This window comes from Ambystoma mexicanum, chromosome 1p, assembly GCF_040938575.1.
Source record: "Ambystoma mexicanum isolate Mex_15411 chromosome 1p, UKY_AmexF1_1, whole genome shotgun sequence".
NCBI classification, from domain to species: domain Eukaryota; kingdom Metazoa; phylum Chordata; class Amphibia; order Caudata; family Ambystomatidae; genus Ambystoma; species Ambystoma mexicanum.
This window is the reverse complement of record NC_090921.1, coordinates 433347229-433354689: the sequence shown is the minus strand read 5'-3', so window position 1 is coordinate 433354689 and position 7461 is coordinate 433347229.

The window sequence follows — 7461 nt, the reverse complement described above, 5'->3', positions numbered from 1 at the left end:
AGAGCACCTGTCAAAATTCAGCATGGAGCTGCCACCAGCCCATACCCTGCTCTGTGGGCCACACACAGGTGCCCAAAAACATACACTAAGGGCAGAGGGTTGTGCCCCCACCCATAAGGGTATCCCATGGGTCTGTATACCAAACCAAAAATAGGAAGAGCTGCACAGACAGGAGTCCCACTTGGACTCCTGGGCAGAAAACAATACAGAACACAAATAAAAAAGGACTACACAACAAGGACAGGGAGGCCCTGTCCCTCCAATTCATTTCCAGCATCACAAGCATTTTGGTTTTGGGGTTGCCGAAGAGGGAGAGCAGCGCTTGGTGGTCCATGATGAGACTGAATTTCCAGCCAATGATGAAATGATGGAACTTTTCACACACCCTGACTGCTGCTAGGCTCTCCCTCTCTGCCTGGGAGCATGCCTGTTTGATAGTGGACAGCGCTCTGCTGGCATAGGCTACTATTTCGGTCTTGCCACAGTTGTTTGGGTCTATTTGAGCAAGTATAGCTCCAAGGCCAATGGGACTGGTGTCAACGGTGAATTCAGTGTCCCAGTCTGGGTTGAAGTACGCCAGGCGCCAGTTATTGGCCAGTTCTGCCTTGAAGGTGCAGAATGCATCTTGGCAGTGTTCGCCCCACTCAAATGGGGAGTCTTTTTTGAGGAGTTCCCTGAGGGGGTTTGCGAGGGTCACGCAGGCACAATATCCCGCCATTCCAAGGAATGAGCGCCGTTCGGCGATGTCGTTCCAAAAGAGAGAGCTGCACCGCCAAGAGTCCCACATGAACTCCTGCACGGAAAACATGACAGAACACAATAAAAAGCAGGAAAGGACAAGGATATGGAGGCCCTGTCCCTCTGATGCATTTCCAGCATCACAATCCGTTACACCTACAGCATCTGATTCACCCTCTTCATCCATTTCATCTGCTGTATCTATTTTATCTGTTTCATCCACTGCATTTGTTTCACCCACTGCATCTACTTCTTTCCTTTCATCCACTTCATTTGTTCTATTCAGTTTATCAGTTTTAATTTACCTTAGAAGTTTTAGTTTTCCATTTTCTCGATTGGGTCTCGATGCTGGATTATTTTTGATGCAGCAACCATGGGCTACTGTTTATTGTTGCGGTTATCCTGTTTGTGTTAATGTCGATTTTTAGGGGAAGAGCCACATTTTCAGTAATTTGCGGAAAGACATGAGGTCTTCGTGAGTCGGATTTGGGGGTGGAAGTGCGTTTCAGAGTGAGGGCCAGAGCTGAGAATGATGATCCACCTAACCTGACTGAGTTGGTTTTTGGTACCACTTGGAGGCGGGCAGAGCTTGATCTTAGAGTGCATGGTGGATGGTAGGGTTTTAATTTGTCCTGAAGATATTGAGGTCCGGTTTTATGAATTGCTCGGTGAGAAATGCATAAGGTTTTGAAGGTCACCCTTCGGGCAACCGGAAGCCAATGCAGAGTTTTGAGAGCTAGGGAGATGTGATCTCTTGGGCCAAGTGCCAGTAGCAGTTTGGCTGTAGGATTTTGTGATCTTTGACGTTTAGTCAGGTGGTACACATGGACTCCGAGGTAGAGGGGTTTAGCATAGTCCAGTCTTGACATAACAATTGATTGGACCACGGAGAGTCTGTTGGGAAAGGAGAGGTATGGAAAAATGCACCTAAGAATTTTGAGGTAGTAGTGGCAGGACTTGGAGACATTGTTGACTTGGAGTGAGAGGGTTAGGTCAGAGTCGAGAGTGCATCCAAGGTTTTTTACTGAGTTTGAGGTTGTCAGGGAATTGCCCATGGCAGATGGCCAGGGTAGGGGGTGCGGAATAAGTTCGGTGTTGCCATACACCATGATTTTAGTTTTGGAGGGGTTTAACAGGAGGTGGTTTGTGGTCATCCAATGATCTATGTCAAGGAGGCAGGCAGTGAGGTTGGGTTGGCAGTTGGGTTTTGAATTAAGGAGTTTTAGGATTAGTTGGGTGTCATCGGCGTAGTTGTAGCACAGTTTATTGTGCGAGCGGATTATTCGTGGGAGGGTGGACATATAGAGGTTGAACAGGAGGGCTGATAGGCATGCTCCTTGTGGAACTCCAGTATTGACTGGTCGGGCGGGGGAAGCATAGGAGGAGAGTAGGGCGATTTGGTTCCTATTGTCGAGGAAGGATGTTATCCATTTGAGAGAGTTTCCACAGATTCCTAGGGAGTGGAGGCGGTCGAGGAGGATTGAGTGGTTGATTGTGTGCATGAACCAGACCAGCATCGGTCAAGGAAAGCAGGTATTGTAGGTGTTGCAGGGCTTTAACAAGCAGATGATTAATCTTCTGAGTCTGGCAGCACATGGAGAAACGCTTCAATTTATGGCAGTAGCAAGTCAATGTTGAAGAGGCTCCGGCCTTGGCCTGGATGTCCTTACATTCAGCAGGCAAAGATTAATGTCCGAATTCTAAGACTGCAGGAGCCAGGTTCTGTGGTTAAGCGACTCCCGGTCGGGATGTAGAACCGTCCCTCGTCTCTGGCGAGAAGATCATGAAGTATTGATAGCCTGAATGACAAGGCCGCTAACAGCTGCAGTAGGTCTTGGTACTAGATTTGTCGCGGTGATGAGTATCATCTTGTGGTGACACAATCTGAGCATACAGGAAATGTCCCTCAAACGGAAACGAGAAAGCATCCCCAATGCTCCTCGGCTGTGGGAATCTGCTGGCTTACCTCTGGCACTCCGATTTCGCTGCCGTCACAAAGAGGTCGATCTGGGGTTGACCCCATTTGTGGAACGTAGTTCCCTGCTGAGCAAGTCTACAATGGTGTTCTTGGTGCCCGGCAGGTGAAAAGGGACGAGAAACAGGTCCTGATGAATGGCCCAGTGCCACAGATCCTGGGCCTCCCTGGAGCATGCAGGAGAGTGCGTCCCGCTCTGCTTCCGGATGTAGAACATGGTGGTGGTGTTGTCCGTGAAGATCCTCACCACCTTGCCCCTCAGCGATGGCAGGAAAGACTTTAGGGCCCAAAAGACAGCCCTGTAACGCTCACCTGATTCCCACGGAGGCGCGGGTCTTGGCAGGAAGCTGTCTGTGACTCGAAAAGTGATGTGCAGGACTCGATTGGCTTCTGGGGTCGAACCTCTTCGCACGGTGTGTCGGACTCGAAGAGTGAGATTTCTGCAGGTGAAAGAATATGGGGGTTAATGGCCTGGGTTGTTGAATGTCCCTCTCTCTCTCTCTCTCTCTCTCTCTCTTCCCAGCTTTTTCGTAGAGCCCCCAGGTCAACGTGCTCACCTTATATAGGTGAATGCTGGGCTCTCCATCTGCGTCTGGTGCAGGGTGCCGTTGCCAGTTCCTTCACTGGTGAAACACAGGCCTCTTGAATTCAGAGGATGATTACCGTCGTTATCTGCACGAGCGGCGAGTTTCTGGACACCTTTTGTCTTTATAGTCTTTACATGCGTGGCACGTTTATATGCAGACTCTGTATAATGCCTTTCCCTTATTAATTGCAGGGCTCTTGAGATGAAAGATGAAGTGAATCGCTTGGAAGTTCGTAAGTATGGCAAGCGCTCTAACTGTCTCTTCCCTTGCAGCTTAGTTCGTGTTAAGAGATGCCAGAGAATTCGCAGGCGTTTTATTGCGACGAGCGTGATGGACGTAAGTAAATACCTGCTTAATGTCTTTTCTTTTGCCTTTCAGATGTTGGGTTGCAGAGCCGGAGTCCGCGGAATGCCAGTAAGTTGTTAACGATACTTTGTCTTCACAGGCGGCGATGCAGAACGAAGAAATCCGGAATTCACAGCGTGCCGGTAAGTATGGCAATGCTTTTGTTCTTGCAGGTGGAGATGTGGCGTGAAGAAACGGCCGCAGCCGATGGATCAGGTAAGTAAGCACTGCGTGTAAAGTTCGCCTTGCTAACCTGTTGTTTCTGTTCTTTGCAGGTGCTGATGATGTCTGGATACTGAAATGGTAAGTAGGATTCTTGCAGGTCCAGGATCGGAAGAAGAAAGGCCGGAGCAGACTCGGTGAGCGTTCTGCTGAAGATGCAGAATAACGCGAAGCACGCTTCATCTATCGGGTGTGGTTTAAATAGCCTTGGAGTGATGAGGCATCTTCTTCCACGGCCCCGCCTAGGTAAGAAAAGAGTTCCAGTTTCCAGAAGAGTGCCAGTGCTGTATCCAGGGAGTGGAGCTGCCCCACCCAGGTAAGAAAGTAGTCCCTGTTCTCAGATGGCTTCTAAGTGGCTGGTAAGTAAGCAGCATGGTCTGCTGCAGGTAAATCCACCCAAGCATCTTCACACCTATTATGAGCCCGGCGCTTCCAGTGCCGGGACCCATGGTTTTGATGAGCCTGGTGCCACCGGCGCCAGGACATGGTCCAAAAGGTCCCAGTGGGGACCGGCTGGTGCTTAGGATTAGGGTTACGGGCCTGCTTCCAAGGACGTTGGGCTGGTCCTGGCTCCTTGGAAGCAGTGATCATGACAGTACCCCCCCCTCAAGGCCCCTCCTAAGCGTGTCTTCTCCGGGGGTTTTGGCTTGTCGGGGTGATTCAGATGGAATTTGACCAGACGAGGTGCGTGGACATATTCTGAAGGTTCCCAAGACCTTTCCTGGGGGCCGTAACCTTTCCAATCCACCAGATAATATAACTTAGATTTAGAGATCTTGGAGTCTAGGATGTTCTTAACTTCGAATTCAAGTTCTCCATCTACTAAAACCGGTTCTGGGAATTCAGTCAATCGGGTTTCTGGTTGTACTGGTTTTAATAAGGAGACATGGAATACTGGGTGTATTTTCATATGCGTAGGTAACTCCAATTTGACAGCCACTGGATTAATTATGGCAGATATGAGATAGGGTCCAAGGTATCTCGGGATGAAGGTGCGGGGTCCCTTTAGAGGCAGGTGCTTAGTGGATAGTCAGACCTGATCTCCTACAGCGTAGTGAGGAGCCTCTTTACGGTGTCGATCTGCTCCTTTTTTGAATTGAGCTTTAGCTCTTTGCAGATAGGCCGAGGCTTCCTTAAAAGCACGGGTGATCTCCGAGTGCAAGTGATCCACAGCAGGTGCTTCGAATTCTTGGGAAGGATCCAGGTTAGAGGTTCTAGGATGGTGTCCGTATAGTAGGAAGAATGGAGTCTTCCCTGTTCCAGAATGAATCGAATTATTGTAAGCGCATTCAGCGATCCAAAGAATATCCTTCCAGGGGTTTTCAGTTTGTTGGACCATGCAACGTAGATATTGCTCTAGAGTTTGATTTGTCCTTTCGGTTTGTCCGTCAGTTTGGGGATGGTGACTAGTTGAAAGTCTTACATCAATTTGGGCTAGACGACAGCAACTGCGCCAGAAGTGAGAGATGAATTGACTTTCCCTATCGGAGACTAAAACCGAGGGAAAACCGTGTAGCCGAACGATGTTTTCTAAGAATTCTCAGGCCAATACTGAGGCTGATGGTAGACCCTTCAGGGGAATGAAGTGAGCCATCTTGGAGAATAGATCCACGACTACAAAAATGGTAGTATACCCCGAGCATGGAGGTAAGTCCGTGATGAAATCCATGGACAGGGTATGCCATGGACAGGGAGGGATGTCTAGTGGCTGTAATAGGCCGGCTGGTTTCTCCTTCTGACTTTTATTCTGGGCACACACACCACAGGAGATTACAAAGTCTCTAATATCTTTTTTCTATGCTGCCACCAGAAGTGTCTTTTAATCTTTTCCATGGTTTTGGTAATGCCAGGGTGACCCTCCATTAGAGAGTCGTGATAACAGGAGATTACTTGTTTTTGTATTTTCTCACAGGGTAAATGCAATCGTCCTTGGAAATATGGTAGGTCTTGATCCACTGAGAATTCTTTCCCCTTTAATTGCCAATCTTGCAAATCGCCCGTAGTTAGGAGTGATTTAACCATGGTCTTGATGTCTTCAAAAGATTGAGCGCTGACCAAACCCAAAATTCTTTGTTCTGGGATTATGGGTATTGGTTCTGGATTGGTCAAATGTTCATCTACTCCCATCCGGGAGAGAGCATCTGCTTTTCCGTTTTTACTGCCTGGTCGATAAGTAATTATAAAGTCAAATTCTGCTAGAAACAGAGCCCAGCGAAGCTGTCTGGAAGACTGAGCTTTGGCTGTCTTTAGATATTGTAAATTGCGGTGATCAGTCATTACGGTGACTGTGTGTCTGGCTCCTAGAAGATAATGTCGCCAGGCTTTAAAGGCCGATCTGATGGCCAAAAGTTCCTTGTCTGTAATTGAATAGTTGATCTCGGGAGGCAAAAACTTGCGGGACCAAAAGGCAACGGGATGTAGTTGGTGTGTGACCGGATCTCTTTGTGATAAAACTGCCCCCATAGCAAGACTAGAAGCATCCGTTTCCACGATGTAGGGGAGTTCTGGGCGAGGATGTCTTAAAACAGGTGCAGAAATGAATTTAGCTTTTAAGTCCTGAAAAGCTTGTTCTGCTTCAGAAGACCACTCAAAACGTTTGTTTTTCTTCAACAGAGCGGTGATGGGCTGGACTATCCGAGAAAATTCAGGAATGAATCTGCGGTAAAAGTTAGCGAACCCTAACATGCTTTGAACTCCTTTTACCGAGGTTGGTGATGGCCACTTGATGATTGCATCAACTTTCTTTGAATCCATATGGACTCCGTTAGGTGACAATATGAATCCCAGGAACTCGACTTCCGTTACATTGAAAACGCATTTCTCAAGCTTAGCAAAAAGATTATGTTTGAGCAATCTCTCGAGAACCTTTTTAACGTGTCTCTGATGTTCCTCTTCAGATGATGAATAGACGAGGATGTCATCAATGTAGACAACACCACACACGTCTATGAGTTCTCTAAGGACATCGTTCATAAAATACTGGAAAGCAGCAGGAGCATTACACAGTCCAAAGGGCATCACTTGATACTCGAATAGCCCGTACTTGGTGCGGAAGGCCGTTTTCCATTCATCGCCCTCTTTTATCCATACCAAGTGGTAGGCTCCTCTCAGATCCAACTTTGTGTATATACATGCATCTTTGACTTGATCCAGGAGTTCAGGGATGAAAGGTAACGGGTATCTGTTTTTAACGGTGATCTGATTCAGGGCACGGTAATCTATGCAAGTCCTAAGGTCTCCTTCCTTTTTCGGAACGAAGAACAAAGCCGATGAAGCTGGAGATTTTGAAGGACGGACAAACCCGTTAGCTAGGTATTGGTCTAGGTATTGTCTGAGGTGAAGATTCTCTGGCTCGGTGAGGGCATAAATCCTGCTGCAAGGAGGAGTTGTTCCAGGTATCAGATCTATTTGACATTCGTAAGACCTACGAGGAGGCAGGGTGTTGGCTTGATCCTTCCGGAAGACGTCTTGGAATTCCTGGTATTCGGGAGGTAATTTGGGCACCTCCTCAGAAGAGATTGCCGCCAGTGAAACATCAGGCCGAGGATAACAAGTGGTAAAACACTCTGGAAACTGAACCGTCTTTGCTCGCCA